The following is a 12,431-nucleotide window of genomic DNA, read 5'->3' on the forward strand; positions in this document are numbered from 1 at the left end:
TCCCCCTTGCTGAGGATCAAACATAGGGACTTCCTTGAACATACTAGGCACAAGCTCTACCACTGAGCTACGCCCCCAACCACGAACCCTAGATGTTCAAATAGCTATCACTGGGGCCACTGATGTCAAAGAAGGCTGGTAGAGAAACCCAATTGTGATTTAAAAGAACAGCTCTATTGAGTGATAGATTAATTCAAGCAAACAACTCTATTTAAGTATTTACTATTTATTGTGCTGGGACTGGGGCTTGACCTCAAGGCCTCCTGCTCTTGCCTAGCTTTTTTAGATTGATGCTCTACCACTTGAGCCACACTTCCACTTCAGGCTTTTTGCTGATTAGTTGGAGGTAAGCATCTCTCAGATTTGTCATTCATCAGATTGAAGCTTCCTGAGTAGCTAGGATTACAGGCATGGGATTCCTGGCTTTGCTTTAAATTTTTATTCATGAAATCTTTTGTTTCATGCTGCTATGCATTGAAGTGAGTCCTTGCCATTTATTTATCTATTTATTTATTTGTTTGTTTGTTTGTCAGTTGTGGGGCTTGAACTCTGGGCCTGGGCACTGCCCCTTAGCTCTTCAGCTCAAGGCAAGCACTATACCACCTGAGCCACAGTGCCACTTCTTGTTTTTCTGGTGGTTAACTGGGGATAAGAATCTCACAGACTTTCCTGCCAGGGCTGGCTTTGAACAGCAATCCTCAGCTCTCAGCCTCCTGAGTAGCTAGGATTATAGGCATGAGCCACCTGCTCCTGGCCATTTGTTTTTAAACATTGTTGCATTGAAAAGATTATGTTAGGGCTGGGAAGGTGGCTCAGTGGTAGAGTGCTTGCCTTGCATGCCTGAGGCCCTGGGTTCGATTCCTCAGCACCACATAAGCAAAAAGAAAAGAGCCAGAAGTGGTGCTGTGGCTCAAGTGGTAGAGCGCTAGCCTTGAGCTGAAGAGCTGAGGGACAGCGCCCAGGCCCAGAGTTCAGGCCCCACGACCGGACCCCCCAAAAAAAAAAAAAAAAAGATTATGTTATTAGCTGAGATTGTGGCCTAGTGGTAGAGTGCTTGCCTAGCATGCATGAGACCCTGGATTCAATTCCTGATAAACAGAAAAAACTGGAAGAAGTGGTGCTGTGGCTCTAGTGATAGCATGCTAGCCTTGAGCAAAAGAGGCTCAGAGAGAGTGCCCAGGCTCTGAGTTCAAGCCCAAGGACTGGTCAAAAAAGTATAATGATAATGATAATAATAATGATGATGATTATGTTATTGAAAAACAACAATCTGGAAGTGGTGCTGTGGCTCAAGTGGTAGAGTGCTTGCCTTGAGCTGAAGAGCTGAGGGACAGCACCTAGGCCCAGAGTTCAGGCCCCATGACCGACAAAAAAAAAAGAAAAAAGAAAACCAGGGGCTAGGAAGATGGCTCAGTGTTAGAGCGCTTGCTTTGCATGCTCGAGGCCCTGGGTTCAATTCCTTAGCACTACATAAGCAAAAAGAAAAAAGCTGGAAGTGGCACTGTAGCTCAAGTGGTAGAGTGTTAGCCTTGAGCTGAAGAGCTGAGGGACAGTGCCCAAGCCCAGAGTTCAGGCCCCACGACCGGACTCAAAAAAAAAAAAAAAAGAAAAAAGAAAACCAACAATCTCATCCAATCCTGCACATTATAAATGAGAAACTGATCTATTGAGAGATATGTCATTAGAAAACACAAAAACAGCACCAAAACCAGGACTTGGATGGGGAGAGACTGGCAGATGTCCATCTCTACTCATTATCCCTTCTCTTTTATTAATAGAACTGTCCCAGCCTTAACTAGACATGTGACTATCCAGAGACAGACTACATTCCACAGCAGAGAAATTTGATTGTGACACCGAGTTCTCACCAATGGAAGAACAAAAGGAAGGACTCAGGACACAGCCAAGGGGCAAGAGCACCTGGGTCTCCAGATGGCTTTCTGAAGCAGAACCACCTCCACAACTGCTCCTTCCACTTTCTTTGGAATATTTATGAGCCCAAAAGAAAGTATATTGCTCGGGCACTCTAGAATTTTTCTGTCTCTCCGTTATAGTAGATGTCAATTTAGCTAATGCTAAGTAACAAATTTCTCCAAAATTCAATAACTTAGTATTAACTTGTTGTCTTGTGGTTTCTGTGGGCCAGGAATTCCAGGACAGTGTGAGTGAGTTCTCAGAATCTCATGATGTAGAAGCCAGCGTGGTGACAGGTGGCAGTCATCCAAAGGCGTAACCAGAGCTACAATATTCTTCTAAGAATCACACAGTTCCTCTCATGAAAACTCTTCAAGACAATAAAGGCTTGGAGAAATTTAGTCATGTATATCGCACATATCTTAATCCCAACACTTTGGAGGCTGAAGCAGGGGAGCTTGAGCTGGAGGCCAGTGTGGGCTAAATGGCAAGAACTTGTCTCAAAACAGAGCAAAGAAAAAAAAAAACAGAAAAAAAAGTGTGGGGAAAATATTGATACAATTTATGTAACTTTAAAGCATGGTTACTCAGAGTTGGTTATACTTTTTTTTTGCAACCAAACATAGTTAACATTTTCTTCCTTATTTTAAGGCTGGATTTGGAAGCCCATGGAAAAAGAGTCTCTAACGTGTCTGCCTCGTATTTCTTCTCGGAATGGCTGCTGACCCTAAACTGTTTCTCTGTTGCTTACAGACCTTAAAATGAAGGAGCTTATAGGGAATAGGGTCATGGACATAAGAAGCATCTCTTTATTAGTGTTTAGTATCATCTTCTCTTTTCTTAGATTTGGACACATAGTTCTACTTCAGCTTTCTCAAGTGGCTTTGAATGTATGACCCATAACCTTTAATGTTTCAACTTCTTCCTCCACAGAAGGATTGTTTTCCTGACATTTAAAGATGAGTCTGGAACAACCATTTTCTGGTGCAGGAGTTGTTGGGGGATGAAGCAAGTAAATGAAATCAACATTATAAAAACAGTCAACTTGTCTTCTTTAAGACACTCCAGTTTGGGCCTGGGAATGTGGCTTAGTGGTTAGAGTGCTTGCCTAGCATGCATTTTGATTCCTCAGTACCACATAAACAGAAAAAGGCAGAAGTGGTACTGTGGCTCAAGTAGTAGAGCACTAGCCTTGAGCAAAGAGAGGCTCAGGGACAACGTCCAGGCCCTGAGTTCATGAATTCCAACCTGGCCCAGGACTGGCAAAAGAAAAAAAAAAAAAAAAACAGACCTTTCAGTTTAAGAAAGGGCTGGGCCCAGCGCTGGTGGCTCACGCCTGTAATCCTAGCTTCTCGGGAGGCTGAGATCTGAAGATCATGGTTCGAAGCCAGCCCAGGCAGGAAACTCCGTGAGTCTCTTATCTCCAATAAACCACTAGAAAACCAGAAGTGGTGCTGTAGCTTAAACAGTAGAGCGCTCGCCTTACGCTGAAGAGCACAGGGACAGTGCCCAGGCCCAGAGTTGAAGCCCCACAACCGACAAAAAAAAAAGCGGGGGTGGGGAGGGGGGCTGGGACCGAGTATAGCTTTAAAATAAAAATAAAAATTTTAAGCTGGGTGCCAGTGGCTGACGCCTGTAATCCTAGCCATTCAGGTGGTTGAGATCTCAGGATCACAGTTCAAAGCCAGCCTGGGGAGGAATGTCTATGAGACTTTTACCTCCAATAAACCACCAGAAAACCTGAAGGAGTGTCATGGCTCAAGTGGTGGAGCACTAGCCTTGAGCTGAACAGCTCAGGGACATCACCCAGGCCCAGAGTTCAAACCCCATGACCAACCAAAATAAAAAATTAAATCTTACTTTTATTTTCTATTGAGACATAATATTTGTACATCATTATTATGGGGTACATTATGGTAACTCAATACATGTATACAACAAGGATACATCAGATCAGGGAAACAAGCACGTCATATTTTTCAATTGTCAATCATTCTTTTCTTTTCTTTTCTTTTCGTCCGTCATGGGGCCTGAACTCTGAGCTTGGGCGCTGTCCCTCAGCAATTCAACTCAAAGCTAGCACTCTATTACTTGAGCCACAGAGCCTCTTCCGGCTTTTTCTGCTTATGTGGTGCTGAGGAATCGAACCCAGGTCCTCATGCATGCAAGGCAAGTGCTCTACGACTGAGCCACCTTCCCAGCCCTGTCAATCATTTTTCTGAGTCATGAATTTCCTAGTCTTTTTTTCTTTTCTTTTTTCTTTCTCTTTCTTTCTTTCTTTTTTTCTTTTCCTTTTTTTTTTTTTTTTTTGCCAGTCCTGGGGCTTGAACTCAAGGTCTGGGCACTGTCCTTGAGCTGCTTTTTTGCTCAAGGCTAGCACTCTACCACTTGAACCATTGTGCCACTTCTGGCTTTTCTGTTTTTATGGTACTGAGATATCGAACCCAGAGCTTCATACATGCTAAGCAAACACTCTACCACAAAGCAATATCCCCAGCCCCCTACTCTTTTTTTTTTTTTTTTGCTGGTCTTGGCAGTTGAACTCAGGGCCTGCTCACTGACCCTGAGCTTCTCTGTGCTCAAGGCTAGCACTCTACCACTTGAGCCACATTCCCAGTCCCCGCTTCCTATCTATCTAGTTCTTACTTTTTTTGTGGGGGGGGGGGGGTCCGGTCGTGGGGCCTGAGCGCTGTCCCTCAGCTCTTCAGCTCAAGGCTAACGCTCTACCACTTGAGCCATAGCGTCACTTCTGGTTTTTTTTTTTCTGCTTATGTGGTGCTGAGGAATCGAACCCAGGCCTCATGCATGCAAGGCAAGCGCTCTACCACTGAGCCACCTTCCCAGCCCCTTACTTTTTTATTTTTTTGCCAGTCTTGGGGCTTGAACTCAGGGCCTGGACACTGCCCCTGAGCTGCTTTTGCTCAAGGTACTTACTCTAGCACTTGAGCCACAGTGCCACTTTTAACTTTTTCTGTGGTACTGAGGAGTCAAATCCAGCGCTTCATACATGCAAGGCAAGCACTCTACCACTAAGCCACATTCCCAGCACTTGTGTAGTCTTTTGAAATATACATTGTGCCTGGTTGCTGGTGGTTTTTTCTAGAAGTAGAGTTGTGGCTCAAGTGGAGCACCAGACTTGAGCAAAAATTCTAAGGGAAAGCCCAGTGCCCATGGCTCACACCTGTAATCCTAGCTACTCAGGGGGCTGAGATCTGAGAACCAAGGTTCAAAGTCAGCCCAGGCAGAAAAGTGTTAAGATGTGGCAGACTTGAGCAAAAAAGCAGAGACAGCACCCAGGTCCTGCGTTCAAGCCCCAGGATCAGTGCACACATACACACACACACACACACACACACACACACACACACACACACACACACACACACACACACACACACACACACACACACACACACACACACACACACCCTAAGGGACAGTGCCTAGGCCCCGAATTTAAGCCCTAGTACTGGTACAAAGAGAAAAGAAAAGAAAAGGAATATATGTTGTTTTGCCAATAGTTTTCCCTTTGTGTTAAAAAGTAACTAGAAACATTTTCTCCACTTTAACTTTGTTTTCATGCCCCTTTTAAAACTTTGTTTCTTCTTTCCCTTATCTCTCCCAGACTTCCAGTGAGTCCTAATTCCATTCTATTCTCTAGTAAGATTCACTTGCTGGATTACCACAAATGACTAAAAACAGGCCATGTTTGTCATTCTGTGTTTAGCTTGTTTCACTCAACATAATCATCTCTAGTTTGTCTATGTTGCTGCAAATGAGAGAATTTCATTCTTTTTTATGGCTGAATAATAAACCATTGTGCAAATATAGCACATTTGCTTTACCCATTCATCCACTGAAGGGCATCTGAGTTGATTCCATATTTGAACTATTGTGAATAGTGTTGCAATAACCTTCTTCAGTCCAAGCTATCATTTGAGACATTGAACTGTAGTTACACTGGCTGTGAGAAGCAAAGGGATGTGGGAAGGGACGCAACATTTCCAAATGATGTTTTCTAAGTGCCTCAGAAATTTATTAGACACTTGAAATGTTGCAAGAAGGTAGGTAGGTAGGTACGTAGATAGATAGATAGATAGATAGATAGATAGATAGATAGATAGATAGATAGATAGATAGATAGATAGATAGATAGGTAGATAGATAGATAGATTGTGTGTGTGTGTGTGTGTGTGTGTGTGTGTGTGTGTGTGTGTGTGTGTTCTATTCCTGGGATTTTAATTCAGGGAACTAGGCACTGTCCCTGAGCTTTCTTTTCCCTTCAAGGCTAGCACTCTACAACTTGAGCCACAGCTCCACTTCTGGCTTTTTTTCTGGTAGTTAATTGGAGATAAGAGTCTCACAGACTTTCCTGCCTGGGCTGGTTTGGAGCCAATCCTCAGATCTCATCCTCCTGAGTAGCTAGGATTATAGGCATGAGCCACTGGCACCCAGTAAAACATAAAATGTTACAGAACATCCTGTCTGATTGCTGAGTCATGGTTCATGTACATGTGGCCTAAGATATTAATGTCTTGAGTGATCAGTTCTATCTCCATGAACACCTGCATGGTCCTAGTAAAGTGCTTTCCCATAGAAGCTCTCTGTAACCTAAAGGAGAAGAAGGTAAAGAGGTCTTCCTCTCTTCCTGTTAGTTTTCCCTTCGAAGGATGTTCCTCTGTCACAGTTTTCTGCTACAGGCTCTAACAGGACAGTCTCAATGAAATTAGAATCCCTCTTATGTCCCATGGTACTTTTATAATTGTTATAATTATATAAATTTTATAACTTTTTTTTTGGCCAGTTGTAGGGCCTGAACTCAGGGTCTGGGTGCTGTTCCTGAGTTCCTTTTGCTCAAGGTTAGCACTCCACCACTTGGAGTCACAGTACCACTTCTGGTTTTTGAGTGGTTAATTGGAGATAAGATTCTCTTGGGGACTTTTCTGCCCCAGCTGGCTCCCAATCTCGATCCTCAAATCTCTGCCTCCAGAGTAGCTAGGATTAAAGGCGTGAGCCACTGGCACCTAGCTTTTAAGTTTATTCTGGTTTGTTTGTTTGGTTGTTTTTTTGTTTGGTTTTATTTTTGTTTTGCTAGTCCTGGGGCCAGAACTCAAGGGCTGGGCACTGTCCCTGAGCTTCTTTTGCTCAAGGCTAGCATTCTACCACTTAAGCCATAGCACCACTTCCAGCTTTTTCTGTTTATATGGTACTGAGGAATCAAACCCAGGGCTTCATGTGTGCTAGACAAACACTCTACCACTGAGTCACATTCCCAGCCATAAGCTTATTCTTTTAAGTTTTAGCAAGGCTTTATTTTAGTATAACAGAAATGACTGAGGAGAAAGGTTTATAAAAAAATCATTTCATTGCCAGTCCTGGGGTTTGACTCAGGGCTTGGGCACTGTCCCTGAGCTTCTTTTGCTCAAGGCTAGCCACTCTACCACTTGAGCCACAATGCCACTTTTCCAGCTTTTTCTGTTTATGTGGTACTGAGGAATTGAACTCAGAGCTTCATGCATGCTAGGCAAATACTCTACCATTAAGCCACATTCCCAGCCCAAAGTTGGGGCTTAAACTCAGGGCCTAGGTGCTGTCCCTGAGCTTTTTTTTTGTTCAAGGCTAACATTCTATCACTTTGAGCCACAGCTCTGCTTCCTTGATTTTCTCTCAACAAAATTGAGAGGAAATTGCAGAGAATTCCCACAGACCACTTGTTCCCATGCTTACATAGCCTCCCCATTACCAACATCGCCCACTAGACTGGTACATTTCTTACAGCAGATGAACCTACATTGCCATTCCAGAATCACCCAACATTCAGAGCTTACCTCAGTGTTCACTCTCAGTTTGTACATTTTATGGGTTTGGACAAATGTACAATTTTAGAGATCTGCTGTTGTACTATCATACAGAGTAGTTTCACTGTATTAAAATCCCTCTCTCTGCACCGGGCGCCGGTGGCTCGGGCGCCGGTGGCTCACGCCTGTAATCCTAGCTACTCAGGAGGCTGAGATCTGAGGATCGCGGTTCAAAGCCAGCCGGAGCAGGAAAGTCCGTAAGACTCTTATCTCCAATAAACCACTAGAAAACCGGAAGTGGTGTTGTGGCTCAAGTGGTAGAACGCTCTCCTTGAGCTGAAGAGTGCAGGGACAACGCCCAAGCCCATATTTCAAGCCCCACTACTGACAAAAATAAAAGTAAAATAAAATCCCTCTCTCTGTTCCCTCTATTTTTATCATCCCTCCCCCAAGCCAGCAAACAGTACTCTTTTTCACTCTCTCCATAGTTTTCCTTTTCCAGAAGGTCATGTTGGTGGTGGAATCACGTACTTTATGTCTTAAATCTTTACACTTTTATATATGACAAGGCAGGAATCTATGTGTTTTTCTTTAAAATCCTGAAATATACTACACTGTACATGCCAAGCATTACAAGAGTCAAAGAGGGAAAAGGTGCCTGGCACCAGTGGCTCATGCCTGTAATCCTAGCTACTTTAGGAGGTTGAGAACTAAGGATCAAGGTTCAAAGTCAGCCCAGGCAGGAAAGTCTGTGGATCTCTTTTTTTTTTTTTTTTTGGGTCCGGTCGTGGGGCCTGAACTCTGGGCCTGGGCTCTGTCCCTCAGCTCTTCAGCTCAAGGCTAGCGCTCTACCACTTGAGCCACAGCGCCACTTCCAGTTTTTTTCTTTTTGCTTATGTGGTGCTAAGAAATCGAACCCAGGGCCTCGAGCATGCAAGGCAAGCGCTCTACCACTGAGCCACCTTCCCAGCCCCTGTGAATCTCTTATCTCCAGTTAACCACCAGAAAACCAGAAATGATGCTGTGGCTCAAAGTGGTAAAGTGCTAGCCTTGAGCTGAAGAGCTGAAGGACAGTTCCCAGGCCCTGAGTTCAAGCCCTATGACCAAAAAAGGAAAGAAAAGAAAAGAAAGGAAAAAAAGAAGAAAAAGGCTGGGAAGGTGGCTCAGTGGTAGAGCGCTTGCCTTGCATGTGTGAGGCCCTGGGTTCGATTCCTCAGCACCACATAAGCAAAAAAAAAAAAAAAAAAAGAAGAAGAAAAGCTAGATGGAGGGGGGGCGGAGGAAGGGTGGTGGTAGCTGGAATTTGGCTTAGTGTTAGAATGCTTGCCTAGCATTTATGAAGCCATGGGTTCGATTCCTCAGTAACACATACTCAGAAAAAAAGCCAGAAGTGGCGCTGTGGCTCAAGTGCTAGCCTTGATCAAAAGAAGCTCAAAAAAAGTGTCCAGGGCTTGAGTTCAAGCCCCAGTACAGGCACAAAAAATAAAAAATAAAAAGAGCATTCCATACATCAAAGTCACAAGCTGGAAGTGGTGCTGTGGCTCAAGTGGTAGGGTGCTAGCCTTGAGCTGAAGAGCTAAGAGATAGTGTCCAGTCCCAGAGGTCAGCCCCCACAACCGACAAAATAAAAAAAAGTCAATTGATCTGGGTGTGGTGGATTCTGTGATCCATTTTCAATTATGCTCTTTACAAATGCTCAAATATCACCCCTCTTTTTATTTTATTACATAAAAGGAGAAAAGCACTTTAAGTTATATACCATTGAAACAAAAGATTCTTTCTCCCTCCATCCCTCCCTCTCTTTTATTTATTTTTAATTTTTTGGTAACAGTACTGGAGTTTGAACTCAGGACCTGGAGCTCTTATTTGACTTTTTAGCTCAAGGCTGGAACACTAGCATTTAGCTACACTGCCACTTGTAGCTTTTTTTTTTTTTTTTTTTTTGCCAGTCCTAAGCCTTGAACTCAGGGCATGGACACTGTGGCTGACCTTCTTTTGCTCAAGGCTAGCACTCTACCACTTGAGCCACAGTGCCACTTCCGGCTTTTTCTGTTTATGTGGTACTGAGGTATCAAACCCAGGGTTTCATGCATGCTAGGCAAGTACTCTACCCACTAGGTCACATTCTAAGCTTTTTTCTTTTTTCTTTTGTTGCTTGTGGGGCTTGAATTCTGGGCCTGGGCACTTTGGTTGGCTTTGAACTTTAATCCTCAGATCTCAGCAGCTTGAGTAGCTAGGATTACAGGCAGGAGCCAATTCCTTTTTTTTTTTTTTTTTTGCCAGTCTGAGGCTTGAACTCAGGGCCTGGGCACTGTCCCTGAACTTTTTTTGCTCAAGGCTATCACTTTACCACTTGAGCCACTTCTAGTTTTTTCTGTTTATGTGGTACTGAGGAATCAAACCCAGGGCTTCATGCTTACTAGGCAAGCACTCTACCACTGAGCCACATTCCCAGCCCACCAATTCAGTATAGGGCCACAGTAAGTGGCCCTGTATATCCATGAGTTATGCAAATATCCCAGGAAAAGATTATTAAAAGTACTGGATGTCTTTGGGAGGGTAAAAGGGAAGCACAAAAATGAAGGGACAAAGAATAAACAAATCCAGCAGTGGTACTCACTAGACACTATGTTGAAAATGAAGTATACGCTGGGCGCCGGTGGCTCACACCTGTAATCCTAGCTACTCAGGAAGCTGAGATCTGAGGATTGAGGTCCAAAACCAGCCCAGGCAGAAAGTCCATGAAACTCTTATCTCCTATAAACCACTCAGAAAACTGGAAGTGGCTCTGTAGCTCAAGTGGAAGAGTGCTTGCCTTGAGCTGAAGACCTGAGGGACAGCACCCAGACCCCAGAGTTCAAGCCCCATGACCAACAAAAAGAAAAGAAAAGAAAAGAAAATGAACTATACAAGTTGTGGGTGGGGATCAGAGGGGAAAACTGGGAAAAGGTGAGAAAAAGGGTGACATTGTCCAAAAAGCAATGTACTCTTTACCTGACTTATGTAACCACAACCCCTGTGTACATCACCTTTATAATAACAATTTAAAAATTGTGAAAAAAAAGTGCTGGGGGCTGGGAAGGTGGCTCAGTGGCAGAGCGCTTGCCTTGCATGCTTGAGGCCCTGGGTTCAATTCCTCAGCACCACATAAGCAAAAAGAAAAAAGCCGGAAGTGGCACTGTGGCTCAAGTGGTAGAGCGCTAGCCTTGAGCTGAAGAGCTGAGGGACAGCGCCCAGGCCCAGAGTTCAGGCTCCATGACCGGACCAAAAAAGAAAAAAAAGTGCTGGGGATTATGTACATAGTTTATATATAACACCATGCCATTTTCTATAAGGAAGCCTGAATCTGAAGGTTTTGGTACCCTTGGAACTTCTGGAACTAATGAAATAGGAAGGGAAGGGTCCTTACTCTTTGAAGTTGGTGATCAGAAGGTGTGAGCCTCATTGAGCAAAATGAGAAAGCACTCATATACAGAAATGCACAATCTCATTTAAGGGTCATGAATTCCTAGGATCTAGGTAAGCAGTCATCTTCAGTTAGCATACTGAATAAGAAGATAGAGGTTTCTCTGGAAAATAAAGATATTCTTCTTTATTTACTCATTTTGCTGGTGGTAAATAACTTCCTTTTCAGCTTTGTTGTTGCAAGAGCTGAAGGCCCAACTCATAGCCTTACACTGAGATAAAGCCCCAATCCCAATACTTTAGTTAACAATTAAAAATGGGCTGTAGAGTGGGAATGTGGCTTAGTGGTAGAGTGTTTGCCTAGCATGCCTGAAGCCTTGAGTTTGGTTCCTTAGTACCACATACATAGAAAAAGCTGGAAGTGGCACTGTGGTTCAAGTAGTAGAGCACTAGCCTTGCAGAAAAGAAGCTTATGGATAGTGCTCAGCCACACGACTGGGAAAAAAAGAAAGAAATGAATAAATGAGTGGATGAATAGCAAAGAGATAGACTTAAAGATAAAGAAATGACACCATAAGTCAAATAAAATTGGAGGAGAGATTTACTCTGATTTCAACCATGGCCACTCAATACCTGAGCAATGCTGGAGGTCAAAGATCTTTGTCCGTGGCTCAAGTGGCTCTTTGTGCACAGTGCCACTTCCAATTTTTGAGTGGTTTGTTGGAGATAAGAGTCTTAGATGGAACCAGCGCCAGTGGCTCACACCTGTAATCCTAGCTATTCAGTATGCTGAGATTTGAGGAGCCAGTTCAAAGCCAGCCCTGGCAAGAAAGCCCGTGAGACTCTTATCTCCAATTAATTTCCAGTTAACCAGAAAACTGGAAGTGGTGCTGTGGCTCAAGAGGTAGAGCACTTGCCTTGAGCTGAGGAGCTGAGGGACAGCGCCAAAGCCAAGAGTTCAAGCCCTATGACCAACACACACACACACACACACACACACACACACACACACACATCTCACAAGGGACTTTCCTGCCCTATCTGGCTTCCAACCATGACGCTCAGACCTCAGCCTCCTGAGTAGTTAGGATTACAGGCAGAAGCCACTGGCTCCCCGCTAACAAAGCAGTTTATGGATACAATACATCTTTTTTGTTATCGGTTGTGGGTCTTGAACTCTGGGTCTGGGCGCTGTCCCTCAGCTCTTCAGCTCAAGGCTAGCGCTCTACCACTTAAGCCACAGCGCCACTTCCAGCCTTTTCTGTATATGTGGTTCTGAGGAGTCGAACCCAGGGCTTCATTGATGCTTTACCA

This window comes from Dipodomys spectabilis, unplaced genomic scaffold, assembly GCF_019054845.1.
Source record: "Dipodomys spectabilis isolate Male_0828 unplaced genomic scaffold, ASM1905484v1 ptg000009l, whole genome shotgun sequence".
NCBI classification, from domain to species: domain Eukaryota; kingdom Metazoa; phylum Chordata; class Mammalia; order Rodentia; family Heteromyidae; genus Dipodomys; species Dipodomys spectabilis.